At 34.2% G+C, this 17,156-nt stretch overlaps 1 pseudogene; it reads right to left on the reverse strand.

Moving 5' to 3' along the window:
• Positions 1 to 4,201: 4,201 nt before the first annotated feature.
• LOC131632784 (uncharacterized) lies at positions 4,202 to 5,307 on the reverse strand (annotated as a pseudogene).
• Between the last annotated feature and the right edge of the window lie 11,849 nt (positions 5,308 to 17,156).

Below are 17,156 nucleotides of genomic sequence, written 5' to 3' on the forward strand. Positions count from 1 at the left end.
TTATACAAATGAAAAGTTTTCTAAACATGTTATGCTATAGAAAGCGATAAATGAGTACCTTGACTAATACAACTTCAAAAATAATATCCTACAATACATCCTCAAGTTAAAACACTCAAGCTTTGGAAAATCACCTCAAAAATATTTATTTACCAGACCAAAATTTGAGTACAAACAACCAATAAAAGAATTAAAACAATGAATACTAGTATTTAATACTAAATAGCCTTGGTGAGAGTGGGAAAAAGGAGTGAACCAAGTAGAATAGGAATCCCATTGGAATTTTCTCCGTGTTGCTAATTGAGCCTGACTTTGCTCTAAATCTATCTCTAGAGTTCAGAAACTAACAGATAATCATTCTAGATAAGGATTCAAGAAGTTTTTCTCTAAAGCAACCCAAATCCCAAGCACAAAGCAAAAATCTAAGATGACAATCAACACATATTTGTAAAGCAAGTTTTATATAACGCCATGGGTGACAAATATACATGAGTTTAAAGTAAATACATATACAAAACCCAACTAAAAGAGAAAACACAAGGAGGAAGAGAAATGAACCGAAAATCTCCCGGCTTGTCAGCTTTGATTGACAATTAATCCACCTTCAATCATCCAAATGCAAGCTCCATAGTTGTTTTCTAACCTAATCTAACCTAAAAATGATAGTTTGATGAGTTGGGAACAAATACCACAAAACATAACCTGAAAAATGTGATTTTTGCCCCTTTTAACGAGCTGCTGTCTCAGGCAATCTCGCTTAGCGAGTAGTAGAAAAAATCAAAATTTTTTCGCCATAACTTGGATTCGTAACTCCGAATTGTGCCCGGTTCGAAGTGTTGGGTAGCTTATTCAATGCTCTATCTAACAATGACTAAATGGAAACCAAATTGATGGCTTTTATCATCCTTATTTTGAGCCTATGCAAGCGCGCTTGAAGGTGGCTAAGCGAGCTTCTGCATGATTTTCATTTTAATGCTCCAAAACTGCGAAATCAAAGTCCTTCCTTTGACACTTTATTCCTCGAGACTCCGATATGCATAAATACCTATAAAACAAAGGAAAACTATCAAACAATACACAAAATGAATCAAAACTTAAGAATATGAATATTTACACAAAAGTTGGGATTTTATTACAAAAACCAAAAGAATAGAATCGATAAGTGCCACAATTATATACTCAAAATAACGATATTTTGCCTCTTATCAGTCAACCGAGTGGCTAAAAACATGGAATCTTAATATTACAAGGGGAAATCCAAAAAAAAAATTTACGGGGCTAAAAACAAAACTTGCTAACATTACTTGGGTGTTTTGCATATTTAACCCTAAAAAATATTAGTGTTCTTGAAAGTTTGAAGAGAAATGTTTCTAGAAGAGAAAGAGTTGCTGGAAGAGAAAGAGAAAAAAGAAGGGAAATAAAAATGAAGAAGAGAAAGAGAAATTGTGTACTAGTTGGGGAAAGAATTGGATAATTATTTATTGCCAAATTTGCTACTCACAAATAATAAATTAAGTAGATTTTGCTTGGGGCTACCCCTCACAAATGACAAAGTAATAATGACCGCAACAGATAAGTGTAGTAAGGTCTCTGACTAAATTGACAAAGCAAAAATTTGTTACAGGTTGCCCCTGACAAATGCTTAATTTTGAAATTCACAATTCACTATGTATTATTTGCTAGGGGCTGCCCCTGGCAAATGTCATATTTTGTTTTTTGCGTTGTGGGGGAATTAACCCTGAGCAACTTATTAATTTAGTGATGGGTTTTATTCCTGGAAAATACCTCTGGCTAAACAAGGTTTTTTTTGTAGTGTTAGTTTTCTTCAACTCTTTTTCTTGAGCTGCATTTAGAGCTGAAGTATCCGCGGGAGCGAAGAAGCCTTCTTCTACTATATGTCCCACAAATCTTGAGATCAAAAAAGTCACATTTTTAACACGCCAAAAATCATGATTTTCACAATTGAACATTGGGAGAAATGTATGATGATTGAATGGTGTCATTTATAGCTTAAAAAAATTATTGGAGTGAATTTATAGTAAAAGGGAAATTTTTAGAAGTAGTTAGAAAGATTTTGGAATAATAGGTAGGTAATATTACTACACTTCATCATAGCTCTGATGCCACTGTTGGTATTTCATAGCTCTGATGCCATTGGTGGTATTTCAATAGTTGATATAAGATACTTTTAGAGAATTATTTAGAAAGAAGGCTATGACATTGATTTCTTGGATTATGAATTATAAAATATCAATTTCCTATTTATAGGCTCAAGTCATCAGAGTCGTCTTTAAGGGCGTGCAAGGTGGGCTACCGCACAGGGCCTCGAAAATTTTACGGTTAAACCGTAACTAAATAAAGCCTCATAAATCTTTGTCATGGTTGAATCATAACTAACCTATACAGAGCCTCCAAAAACTTGAGACGTCTCTATTTTAATTCTTTCTAGATATTTCATGATAGATTGTTGTCGTAATAATTTTAAATTCTTCTACCATTTTTATACACAATATGATTCTAGGTTCTTGTACTACTTTTATACATATTATATTTAAAAATATTTTGAAAATTTATAGAAATTTTCACAACTTTTAAATATACCACACATAGGCTATGAAAAGAAAGAATGTAACATGTGTGCATGCAATTAGTAAGCATTATTTATATGTCATTGTTTGAGAATTATTGTATATTTATTTGGATGAAAATCGATAGCATAACAACATGAAATATATGGGTGGCAAACTGACATTCCTGTGTCCTGTTTAATTCCGTTGCGTAAAAACCTATAAAAAAAAAGGCAGGACAGACATAATTAAGGATGTGTGTCTAAAATTTTTCCCGTGAAAAATAGGACACAGCGGAGAATGATCGTGGGATTTGTACCTATTAGGCCTAAAAATATAAAATTTTATGTAAAAGTCTGTGCACTAAAAATAAAACGGGGCAAATGTATTAGATGTTGCAAGATTAAAATCTTGGCTCGTCCCGCAGAAAAATGCGGACAAAACATACATATCCAACAGGCAGGCCCTGTTTCACCAACCCTATCGAAATATATCATTAAATTACTCAATGCATTTATTACATTATATAATTCTTTCGTTTTTTTTTTTTTTTACTTTTAATAGAATCTCCTCTCATGAGATAACCTTATCTGATAAATATTGATAGTGAAGTTTTTAGTAGTTACTCAAATTTTAACTTCTATATATTGTAAAAATCTTCGGTTATATAACCTATGCCATCATATATATAAATTATCTTATAATAGAAGTTTAAAATTTTTTTTTTCAACAAAATGTATTTTAAAAGATAAGAGAAGTGAATATTAACCTATGTCATCATATAAAAATTATCTTATAATACAAGTTTAAATTATATATTTTTCAACAAAATATATTTTAAATGATAAGAGAAGTGAATATTTTTAATCATTCAGTAATATTGTGTGTATGATATTTGTAACATATCTTTAGCCGGCGAAGGTAATTTTAAAGCAAGTGAAGATTGAGCCAAGGGAGCATCTCTGGTTAATCTGTTTATTGAGGCAGCTGTTAAAGGCCCATTACTTTCATCAGATAACCAATTCTACATTGGCAATCAGATTCAAGTTGGGGACTTCAGGCAATCAGACTCAAGTCTTAGTGGAAGAAAATATTGTAGATTAGGATCTTGCAGTCAAGATGTGTGCCTTAAGGTACTAAATCAGGATTCAGAATGGAAAGCAATGCAACTCTTTAAGTGCTTATGACGACATAATTTCTGATATGAATCTTATGGCACCTATGATTCATATATGTCCAGCTGTTTCTAACTATCTTTCTTTGGATGGATGGAATAGGAACAACATTCAGGACTAGGTGCTTCTCGCCAATAACTTTCATGCTCTTCTTCATTTGAGGTCATTGAGTACATCCTTATTAACCATTAAGATGAGTAAATGAATTTCATAAACTAAAATGTTAATTTAGAAGATTTTATATAAACTTAATCACTATTGTGTTGTGATGATATTCTTCCAATTGCAGTCCTCACTATCCTATTGACTCTTGCATGTATCAAAGACAATAACTATAATAAATTCAAAATTAATAACTAATGCTCTGAGTTTTATTAAATGAAATATCGATATTACAATTTACAACTTCACAAAAATCCTAATAATCTACTAAATTTGGCCAGCATACATCATTTGTTTCTAGCAAGGCATGGTTTGAGCATTAGTCCCACACGAACGAAGAGTGTTTGAGTAAGAAAGAAAGTGAGGATTAGATCCACAATTGTGTGAGCCTATTTCTTCAACCATCATGAATGTTTCTTCATCCAAACCACAACTATAAATCTTGTGTTCAGTAGAAAAAATTAAAATATTGCCGTTCATGACAGTAAATCCGGTAACATGAGCATCTTTCTCTTCTAACCCCAATGCATTCGCTCTCACCTTCAAAATCTTTTTCCATGAACATGAGTTGTAATCTTTTAAAATCCAAATGGAAAAAACAGACTTTCTTAATTTCACTAAACAAATAGAACTATTGAAACTTGTCACTTTACCCCAATTAAATATGCCCATGTCACACTCGATGTGAAAACCTTTTATAGCTTCCCTCGGCAATTTAAGAATAGTTGAAGTTCCTTTTTCCAAATCATAAGACATTATGTAAGGCTTAAAAAAAGGACTCGGTCTCATAAAGTAATCTGAGCAATCTGAGATGAAGTGAACGGCTCCATTGTAAAACACCGGCATGTCAAATTTCATATTCCTACCACCACTTAAAAAGTTGTTTTCCATTGATTTCCACACGCCTTGTTTTCCATGATATATATTGCATGCATAACTGGTTGGTGACCATTCTGCTGTGTTTTCTAAAAGAAATATGAAATAGTCATTAGAAGAAGAGCTGTTAGAACAATCTAACATGACATTTATAGTAGAAAAGTTATGGATTTTTCTAAATGACTCAGGAGAAGGAATGAAAAAGCAAGACTTTGTAATTGGATTGCAAATAAACAATTCAATTGGATCTTCATTAATGGTATGACAAAGAAGCAAACCATTACTAGAAGCTAGAATACAAGCTGAGTTTGATAGGAACGTTAAAACATTGTTAGGAACACCAGAAAGTTGTTGCTCTTTAGGTAAATGGTGCAACTCAATCCTTTTTTGATATCTTTGACTTATTTGAAAGGAGATTCTTCTGGAAATTTAGAAAATGAAGTGCAAGTTAATTTAAATTTAAAAATGATATTTGCGGGTAACCAAGAAAATATCTCATAAGCAATGTCTTCTTGAGAGATTGCCATATTTTCTAGGAATGGAAAAATTGAAAGATGAAAAATCTATGAAGATTACAAAAAATAGCTAAAGAAAAAGAGCAACAAATGAATGCAAGATGTGTGTGATAATAAAAGTTATGTTAGAGTTCATATATATAATAATAATAGTGTCACTGAAAAAACAAATCTTTTCTTTTTGAAAATAAAATCTTTTGGTTGAAAAATAATAATCAATTCATATAATAGGTAAAGTTGTTAAAATAAGAATTTTGTTTTAAAAATAACAACTTTCCAAATATTTGAATTCATATAATAGGTAAGGTTCTTTTGAATTCATATAATAGGTAAAGTTGTTAAAATAAGAATTTTGTTTTAAAAATAACAACTTTTCAAATATTTGAATTCATATAATAGGTAAGTTTCTTTTGAATTCATATAATAGGAATGAAATTTGTACGTGAATGTATTTTTTCTATATTTACATTCAATTAAGATTTGAACGTGAATGTATTTTTCTATATTAACATTCATTTAAGATTAAGATGACAAAGTGACATGTATCTGTTTTTATAAGATTAGGTTTGAATTTATATATTTTATTGTTAAAAGAGAATATTTATTGAAAAGATCATGAAAAGAAATATGGTAAACAATCTGTAAATAGAAAATAGTTAATAAAATATTATTAGAGTAGAATATAACGTTAATTACTGGCTAACAACTTACCATACTAATAGATTAAATATTTTTTTCATTATTAAATTCTATTTGGAATAGATTAAATATATCTTTTTACCAGATATTATCTAGAAGCTATTAAAGTATAACTGATGGTAAAATTCTATTTGAAAATTTTTAATACTTTTGAATCTATATCAAAACTAGATTCAAACTCATAATTTCTAGTTAAGTTATGAGAAGAGATGTGAACTATCTTTATGAAAACACTTTCGAATATAGTTTAAATGCATTAATCTAAAACAAAAATCTGAAAAATCAAATAATTAAAATTATAAAGGTGAATTCTTATTTACCCATCTAAAAAAGGTGGGTAAGGTTACCTTTAGTGTAGAATGCATTGAAAACATCAAATAATTGTTTTATATGATAAATAATTAAATACATAAAAATTAAATGGTGTCATCGGATTGGTGGAATGTACACTACCCATCTTTTTGTGATGGGTAGAGAAGTTGTCACCAATTATAAAACCAAATAAAATCGCTTACAATTTTGTTAAATTTTTGTTATATATATATATATATATATATATATATATATATATATATATATATATATATATATATATATATATATATATATATATATATATATATATATATATATATATATATATATTGTTTTGTCTACTGTAATATACAAGTAATCTAAAAGTTTGTTACTTTTGAAATTATCATCCACTCCTTGATTTTATATTTAACAAAAAATTCAAATATTTAATTCTAAATTTAGAAAGACTTTTATTTAAAAAATAAAAATTAAATCAACCATTAAAATAATAATAATAATTTTTATTATTATTATTACTATTATTATTACTATTATTACTATTATTATTATTATATCGTTCTAGAAGCAAAAATAGAATGAGAAGCGGAAGCTGCGGCAGAGTAGAGCTTCGAATGCGATAGAGCGGGGGTGTTCATGCAAAGTTAACACTCTGACGCTCAAAGTAAGTGGAAGAGTAGAGAGCATTCAAATTGTGTTTGAAATTTATTATTTTAAACGGCGTCATTTCTATATATAAGGGAGAAGAATAGCGACCTCGCTATCTTTCAGGCGTGGGATCCGGAGAACCTTTGGATGTGCTTGAGGTGTACATCTCTTGCAGCGAGACATGTGATAGTCGAGTAGTCAGGAGAAGAATCTAGAAGTGCGATTGAGAAATGTGTGCCCGGCCAGAAAAGTTTTCCCAAAACCCTCGTGCTTGAATATCATGGTGAGGTTTTGGAGAATTTCGTTCTCGACTGCCGACCACTCTTCTTAATGCTTCTGATGTTTGGAATGGCAAACATCTATTCAAAGGCGTAATTATGATCATTCTTGGGAGCTGAAACACTTGAGTGTTACGTGCGAGAAATGTAATTGTTGATAGGACATCTTTCTTCTATATTGCCAATACATAAGTATAGAAAGAACTATAGTCACTTACCTTTTACACCCCTCTTTCATCTCCATTCTATTCTTGAGCGGTTACTTCTTTTCTCCTCTTAAATTTTGTCATCTTGTTCTTAAGATTATTAATGCCTCATGGATAAAAAATCGCGGAATACTGTGAGAAGGAACCTAGTGAACCCAATGTCTCGGTGGGAAGATTCCATATACTTTTCGAATGTTTTTATTTTTGCCAAAGAGGGGAGTCTAAATAAGGATTCCTCTGAAGAGAGGGATTCTTCGCTTTGGGGTCTCATTATCCCTGGTGAAGATGATAGAATATGCAGTGAGTATTGTAATCGTACCATCCCTCTATATGAGTATCTCTTCTCATACTTGAGTGTTCTCCTTCCCTTCATCGCTTTTGAGATATGTGTTTTCAACTACTTGAAGGTGGCCCCGTTTCAACTTCACCCAACAAGTTGGGCATATGTAAAGGCTTATCAATATTGGTGTGAATATTTGAAAGAGAACGCTTCTGTCACCAACAATTTTTCATCTTTTCCCCTGTAATTGTGGCACTTAGGCCCAACCAAGGGAACAAGAGTTACTTTCCTTAGTACTGACGATGCAAGTCTTTGAAGGCTTTCTTAAATTTTCGACCTTTGCAGGCCGGTTCTATTCTTGGTAACTCCTCTTCATCCCCTGACTCATGCGGCCATTTACGGAACTGAGTTAGAGGTAGAGGGTAAGTGCAAACATTTGTTTCCCATTGTTGCTCAGCGAAGCATTTCTGCAAGGAGAACGACACATACACTTACGAAGAGGAGGGTTTTTTTGTCGAGAATTCGTATCAGAAGAAGAAGCTGGTGGACTTTTTAACCACCTGGATTATATTGGCGGTGTAGTTCCCTCGGTTGAAGCTGATAAAAAAATGTTTAAAGCATATAATAGATGTTTCACTGTCGATAATGGCTCTCTCTTGCGAGGATCGTCGAACTTCCTGCGGTAAGTTGGGATTTTTTTATAGTTGTGTATAGCAAAGTGGGAGTGTGAATGTTAGGCCCAATAAGAGAAATAGAAAATTATATGGTTAATAGGAATGAAAGAAAATTAGGTTAATTGTGGAGAGTTAGTCTTAGAGAGAGAACGTAGAAGTTGTTGTGAAGAGGAAAAGTGGGAAAGGAGGCACAAAGCTAGATTTTCAATCGGAGAGTTAGAGCAACCTTCAATCCAAGGTAAGGGTGGGGTTCTGACTATATAATGGGAATTATGATGATTGGTATGTGGGGATTTAGTTTTGTTTATGTAATCGCAGTTAGTACGTTGTGTTGAGTTGATGGCTTTGTTGTATGATTGTGATTATGCTGTGTTGATCCATGAATTTCTGTGATAAGAATGTTGCCCTGAGATTTGAGTTAAATTCAATTTAGCAATCAGATACTGATATAGGAAAATTATGAGTTGTTGTGTGGTTGTAGGAATTAATTGGAAAATTAAGGTAAACTGTAAGTGAATAATTTATCATGTGATGTTCCGAACTGGGCATGATTAATCGAGGGAAAATTCCATGGAAGAATCGACTGAGTTTTGGATGAAAATGGTGAATTTATGATACACAGTATAGCAGGGACGAGTGCCTCAATATTAAGTGGCGAAGTGGCGAGCGCCACAATGATTTGAAAAACAAATTAAGTGTGTAAGATAGGAAGGGGGCACCTGCCACCATGAAGAGGGGTGGCTGCCCTTATAAAGTGTGAGGGAGGGGGCGCTCACCCCCTGGAGTGGAAAGAGGTAGGGGCGCTGGCCCCTAGTGGTGGTGAGTGCCACCAATTCTTTTTTTACTATATAAATAAATCCCTGCACATGCACATGTAGTTAGTAACATCCATTAAACAATTCATGCACATGTGGTTAGTGGATTACTCTTCTTAAATAGGTTTTAATAACAATTAACTATGATGATAAACCATGATGGAAGCACAAGAAGGGTTCAGGCACAATAATGGAAAATAATTAGCAGACAAACATAACTGTAACTAACACAATAATTTAGTAGTGAAGATTTGTAAGGAAGTGGAGTAGCAGAAGAATCTTATAGTAGTAGACAGTGAGTAACAGGAAAAATAGTGGAAGCTAGTTGACAGTAAAATAATAGTATTATTAGAATGAATTGTTCATATCAGTACATAGCAGAAAAGTAATTGTAGCAGAAAAAAATTAATTAGCAGGATATAGTCGAATTACCTGAATACTTGTACCGAGCGGGTAGCGAATATTTTGGTCGAGACAGTGGGTTGTATAAGTTGTTGTACATGTATATTACAGTTGTGAATTCGCAGGTTATATCGATGTTGTTGAATTGTTGTTGAGTTGTCGTTGTTATTGTTGTTGCGTTGTTGTTGTTATGTTGTTGTTATCGTTGTCATGTTGTGGTTGCTGGTAATTGTTGCGATCGTTGTCATGTTGTGGTTGTTGATAATTGTTGCTATCGTTGTTATGTTGTGGTTGTTGATAATTGTTGTTGTTGTTTTGTGTATATTGTTTGATATCTCACCTCTTCTGTTTGAATGTTACTTCTATGTTGGTAACGTGCAGGTAATCCGGAATGAAGGTTATTTACCTTCATTAGTTCGAGTCGATGTCATTGCTCTGATATGTAACACTCAGGGGGGTGAACGCATGTTGCTTTATTTTTTATTTTATTTTTGTTGCTGAATTTAAAGTTGAATTTTGTTAAATACTTTGTTGCTTTGAAGTTGTTTATGTCGGACAAACATTTTATGCTTTTGAGTTGAAGTTTATGAATCCGCTGCGTGGTAATTTAAAAGTTGTTTTATTTCAGAAGACATAAAGTTGTTGTTATTTGTTCATCCAAGTTTTAATGTGTTATGTATCTGTATTATATGCGATTATATGTTGAAGTTTTAAGTTGAAAAAAATATGGCATCCTATATGTGTTGTGACTCTGATTTTAATATTATCCGCCTATTTGTGTTGTGTTCTTCTCTTTCTTCAGAAACTCCTCAAAATGTTTCTCTTTTGATGTCCCCTCCATACTTGCAAATGGGTCTAGGGTCTTATCTTGTTCCTTCTAGTGATCACTAGGATTTAGTATTTCATGACGACATGGAATTTTTCACCAACCTCTCTGAGCAAGCTCTAAGGTATGAGTTGAATAGTCAGATGTGGTCTGCTAGAGGGGCCTCCGTCGCTCTAACACTAGGAAAATCTGGTTGTTGGGAAGTTCTTTGGACATATCGGGTGCATGACAAAAAGAGACACTTAGAGAGGAGAGTGAGAAGTTTGAGTTTCCAACAGGAAACATATTTAAGAAAACTGAAGGAAGTTTCCGCTTCTTAACAAGAGGTAATAAAAAATCTAGCTTCGCTCAATTTTCCTAGTATTGTGTGTAGTCAGGTGATGCATCTAGAAAGAATGATGGAAAGGAAAACTGAGGCTCTTAATTCGGCCTAGAAGGAGTTGGAGTTCTTTCACAGTCAAATTTTTTCTTTGACCCAAAAATTGAGAGAATGTGCTTCTATGGGCCTTAAGGAAATTACAAAGTCTTTTGAGAATATGTTGCAGATGGTGGAGCATTTTCACCGTCCAATGGTTGTTTCGAGGGAGCAGATCCGACCGGGTCAGATTCTTTTAGATGGGCAAATCATCTCGATTCTCAAATAGTCTCATGTTCCCCCCTTTTTTTTGGGAGATTTTGCGCCTTTAATTATAAATAATACTTTGTTTGTATTAACACTATTTATCTTTTGCATCTTTATGCTTTGGTTTTGCATTGTGATCCTGTCAATCATAATTTTTAACCGACTAGAAGCCGAGGAGCGCCAAGGTTTGCTTTTGAACCCTGCAGTTCTTATAATTTTTCATTATAAAGATCGGCAAATAATATTTGCTTACAACATAAATAACATTAAGTTTTTTGTTATGCCATGTTCGACAGCTTTGTTTGTGAGTATTTCGTGTTAATATGTATTTGTTACCTTGGTAAGATGCTGAATCGGCTGGTCGCGGTCGTAATAAAAACATTTTTTAATAAATAATGTGTTGGCTCAGCCGGATGTGTTTGCGCGTTATATCTATGATGGTGAAACATGAGTTTGGCTATTAGTGTTTGCGCTTTGAATTTCACCTGTAATGATTTCGGATGGAACAACCTAGATTTGGCTCTCCTTTGAATTATATTAATAAGAATAAGGCATGAGATCGGCTAAATACGATTATGCTTTGAATTATAATTACAAGTGAGGGGCATGAAATTAGCTAGAGGGGGCCATGTCAAATTTGCATGAGCTTATTTTATATAGTTTATTATATATTTACAGAGTATTGTCATACATTTTATATTTGTAACAAATCTTAATCTTAATCTTAATATATATATATATATATATATATATATATATATATATATATATATATATATATATATATATATATATATATATATAAGATAATACTACTTATCACAAAATTTTAGCTCACGAAGGCAACACGATAATGTTGTAAGTTTTAATTTATAACTATAGCCAATTCATTATTTTTATCCAACCACGCATGTTTTTTGCTCAAGGCAATCCAACGATGGCAGCCGCTTTGTGAGTTGTTCGTGAAGTTCTTGTTCGCTACAAATAACAGTGCTCATATATAAATTCAAGGTTGTCATGATGGTAACCCTAGCCATGTGTCATCATATAACAACTCTTGACAACCTTTGACAAATGTCACTCTAATATCAACCCTAATTCTATTATTTTAAAATTGGTTTTATTTTATCTTATTCCTTTAATTCTCACATTTCTAGCATTATTTCTTCTCATTATTTTTTAATTTGTATTTATAGAGGTCAATTTTTAGTATATTCTAATATAAAATATTCTACCATATTTTTTTTGCTTTTGTCAATAAAGATAAGCAAAAAATTAATATTTAAATATATTATGACAAAGACTCTTATAAATTTATGATCGATATTTTTATAATATAATTTTCATAGCTAAATTTTGGTATTATCATATAAAATTTATATTTATCTATATCCCATCAAAAAATATCTCTCAAGTAAATAATAGGACAAATGTAAAATATTCTACCACGTGTTTTTGTTTTTGTCAATAAAGATAAGCGAAAAAATAAGATTTAAATATATTATTACAAAGACTCTTATAAATTTATGATATTTTTATAATATAATTTTCATAGCTAAATTTTGATATTATCATATAAAATTTATATTTATCTGTATCCCATCAAAAAATATCTCTCAAGTAAATAATAGGATAAAAAAATATGATTATTAAAATACAGCATGATCCCAAGGAGTGGTCACTTGATATTAATTGGATTATGCATAATACTGGCAGGAAGGGTTGGAAAGCTAGTATGTTGAAACTAGCTGTTACAGAGACGATTTATGGTATTTGGCACTATAGGAATGACAAGATTTTTGGAGGAAATACTCATAGGTGCAATTGTATAGACATTTGTAAAGATATCATAGATAAAATCATATATAGAGGGTGGGGATCAAAGAAGCTAAGGGAACATGTAGCTACTTTTTTTTTTAATAGGCAATTGATTGATAAAGCTCGCACTACGGGTGCAACCCTTACAAACAGAGAACACTAGAGAATGATTGAGTCGTATAAAGGAAGTTTAAACCAATCATAGTAATTGGATCTAAACTTAGAATATCCACTAGATAACCATCTCCAAGAAAGGAAAATAATATTAGAACAAACAACATCAAAACAAAAATCTTTCCCGTCGAAGATAATAGCGTTCCGCATAATCCAAAGACACCAAATCATAGTTATCCACACCACATTGATCTTAGCCTTTCTATGACTATTAATCACCTTGTCTTGTAAAACCCCAAACTCAAGAAACTCCTCTATAGGGATCACCTCCGGTATGCCAAGCCAAGCGTAAATATGATTCCAAATCTCTTTCGCCCTATGACAATGAAAAAAGAGATGAAAAGAAGTTTCTACATGAACACCACAAAACTCACAATCCGGATTTGACACATTGTTAACTCCTCTTATCAATAAAAGATCTTTTGACGGAAGACGATCAATGAAAAATCTCCAAGAAATCAACTTAATCTTTGGCGGTAATGGAATGCTCCACATGACTTTCAACGAATGAATCACATGAAGATCCCAAACAAAGGATTTAGAGTTGTTGATTATCCACGAAATGCCCGCTACCGTAAAATCCTTTTCCGAATTAAAGAACCAACCGAAAGTATCGCTCGCGACCTCACTCGGAATGTGACCCCCACTAGCTCACGAAACCGGTGCCAACTCGGCAAAGCAGCCGCTGCTGCCCCCAAAGCTGAACCGCTACCATCTCCCTGGGAAAATAAAGCTTCAACATCTCACAAATGTCTTCTGTAACACCCCGATATCCGTTGCACGCATCAACCTTGTCGGCCAACCGAGCATGTTACCGGCTTAATCAATAATCCCCCTAGGTCCGCTTATCGGCTACCCAGGAAATATTGTTTTTGCCTCCCGCAGGAATCGAACCATGTACCTAGGGGTTAAGTACATATTCATAGCAATTCCTTCTACCAATTGAGCATGTTACCCGGCTTAATCAATAATCCCCCCTAGGTCCGCTTACCGGCTGCCCAGGAAATATTGTTTTTGCCTCCCGCAGGAATCGAGCCATGTACCTAGGGGTTAAGTACATATTCATAGCAATTCCTGCTACCACTTGAGCTAGTAGCTCAATTGGTAGCAGGAATTGCTATGAATATGTACTTAACCCCTAGGTACATGGTTCGATTCCCGCGGGAGGCAAAACCAATATTTCCTGGGCAGCCGATAAGCGGACCTAGGGGGATTATTGATTAAGCCGGGTAACATGCTCGGTTGGCCGACACGGTTGATGCGTGCAGCGGATATCGGGGTGTTACATCTTCCGTCGACCCAAATCAAAATCTCCGCCACCGAACAATTTTTCTTAGTAGATAAATCATACAAATCCGGGAAAGAAAAGCGAAGAGGTTTGTCTCCCACCCACAAGGTATGCCAAAAAAGAGTATCCTTCCCATTCTTGCAACAACTTTTGAAACATCCGGGAAAACCATACTCCACATAATCATCTAGCAAATTGATCTTGCACAAGTCCCTCCACCAAATCGAATCTTCGCAACTAAGTAATTCTCCACTAGAATCTTGCATCTTTAATTTTGGGCTAACATACCTCACATTAAGAAATCTACTCCATATTGCATTATCTTCGTTTAAAATTCTCCACTTCCACTTCAAAAGTAAAGCTTTATTTACCTCCTTCACATCTCTAACACCCAATCCACCTTTCTCCTTAGGCCTACAAACAACATCCCACCTCACCCAATGGATGCTCCTTTTTTCAAAGTTACCTCTCCATAGAAACTCACTTTGAAGCCTTCTAATCTCTTTGGCAATGTTTCCCGGAACTTTGAAGAAGGAAAGATTAAAAATGGGAATTGAATTCAAGACCGAATTGATAAGAGTAAGTCTACCGCCCATCGAAATGTTCCTTCCCTTCCACAAAGAAAGACGCCCTTTAATTTTATTAACAACTTCCGTCCACACTTTCTTTTTTCTAGGGCTTTCCCCCACCATAATACCTAAAAATTTGAAAGGAAATGTACCTTTCTTGCAAGCAAGAAACGTCGTGGCGGCATTGAAGTACCAATCACCCACATTAACACCTAAGATGTTGCTTTTTGAAAAATTAATCTTCAACCCGGACACCAACTCGAACCCTCTCAATAAAACCTTTAAATTCCAAATGTTGTCACAATGAGCTTCTCCTAACATAATGGTATCATCCGCGAATTGAAGAATATCCACTAACTCCCCATCCCCATACTTGAAAGGCTTGAATTTACCCAACTCAACCGACCTTTTCACGAGAGCGGTTAGACCCTCCATGGCAAGAACAAAAAGAAACGGAGACAAAGGATCACCTTGTCTTAGACCCCTATGCACCTTAAATTCTTTCGTAGCACTTCCATTAACCAAAACGGACATATAGTTACTAAAAATGCAAGCTTCCATCCACCTCATCCACCTATCCCCAAAACCCATCATAGCCATAATATCTCTAAGATATTGCCAAGAAACGGAATCATAAGCCTTTTCGAAGTCCACCTTGAGTAAAAGACAACTTCTTTTCTTCCTCTTCGACCAATCGACGATCTCATTAACCAAAAGAACCCCATCCATCATGTTTCTACCCGGGACAAAGGCGGTTTGGTTGGGAGAAACCAAACCTCCTATCACCTCTTTCAATCTAGCCGCCAACAACTTAGCAATAATCTTGTAAATACTTCCCACCAAACAAATGGGACGGTACTCTCCTAAGGATTGAGGATTGACTACTTTGGGGATCAAAGCAAGAAAGGATGATGTAATCGATTTCACAAGAGAGCATTTACTATGAAAATCATTGCACATCTTCACCACGTCTTCACGAATCACCATCCAAAACTTCTTATAAAACTCTAAAGAGAAACCATCCGGCTCCGCACTTTTATTACCATCACACGACCAAATAGCTACCTTCACTTCCTCCTCCGTGAATGGACGTTCAATGCCTAAGGCCTCCCTCTCAAGAAGCTTCTTCAAACCCAAACCACCAAACTTCGGCCTTCTCTCCACCTCTTCTTCAAAAAAAGACTTAAAGAAATCATGAACATAGTCTTTAACCTCCACCACATTCTCCAACAAGCCTCTACTAGAGGAAAGAGAACATAAAGCATTCCGCCTTCTTCTAACTTTAAGGGAATTGTGGAAAAAACGCGTGTTACTATCACCATCGGATAACCATAATTGCCTCGACTTGAGACGGAGAAAACCTTCCTTTTTATAAAGATTGTTCCAAAAATCAATAGCCGCCTTCGATCTTTGAAGAACAATCTCCTCCGGAACATTACCTGCAAAATGAGCAAACTTGTTATCTAAAAAGTGCATATCTTTCCCCGCTTCTTCTATATTTAGATCAATCCATCCGAAGATCTCTTTATTCCAAAGGCGGATTTTGCTTTTGATAGCTCTCAACTTCTCCACAAAGCAAAAATCCCCTCTATCCTTCACCTCAAGATTTTTCCACTCCACCTCCACAAAACTAAAAAAATCTTCATGAGAAAACCAAATATTGTTGAATCTAAAAGGTTTAGGTCCCCAATCTCTCTTATTATCTTTGATCCATATGGGAGCATGGTCCGAGACATCTCTTTCACCTATAGATTGACCTTCTACCTTCCAATCATTAAAAAAAGAGTTGGATAGAAGAAATCTATCCAATCTACTCAACGCACTTCCACTTTTGTTGGACCAAGTGAACGAGGCGGTATGGCGGGGATTTCTCTCTCAAATGATTCGCTCACTCATTCTGATGTGATAAATTGAAATGCTAGAGTTATTAAGAGGAATTTAGGTAATACTTCGGAGGGGTTGTGGAAATCTATGAATAATTTGGGAATTTCAAACTCCTCTGTGCTTTTCGATCCTATTAAGAGACTGAAGGAGATGGAGTCTAGAGGTGTCAAAGGGGGAGAAGTTTCTAAGGTGACTTTTAATAGGTTGAAATGATTATTTACTCTCTCAATATTAGAGGTGGTGGTAAGAGAGTGAAGAGGAGGAGAGTCGGTTTCAACATTCAAAAGGGAAGGGCGGATATAGCTTTTATTCAAGAAACTAAATTGAGTGCTTTTCATCATAAACATGCCGAGGAGTTGTGGG

The sequence above is a fragment of the Vicia villosa genome, unplaced genomic scaffold, assembly GCF_029867415.1.
Source record: "Vicia villosa cultivar HV-30 ecotype Madison, WI unplaced genomic scaffold, Vvil1.0 ctg.001020F_1_1, whole genome shotgun sequence".
In the NCBI taxonomy this organism is placed as follows: Eukaryota; Viridiplantae; Streptophyta; class Magnoliopsida; order Fabales; family Fabaceae; genus Vicia; species Vicia villosa.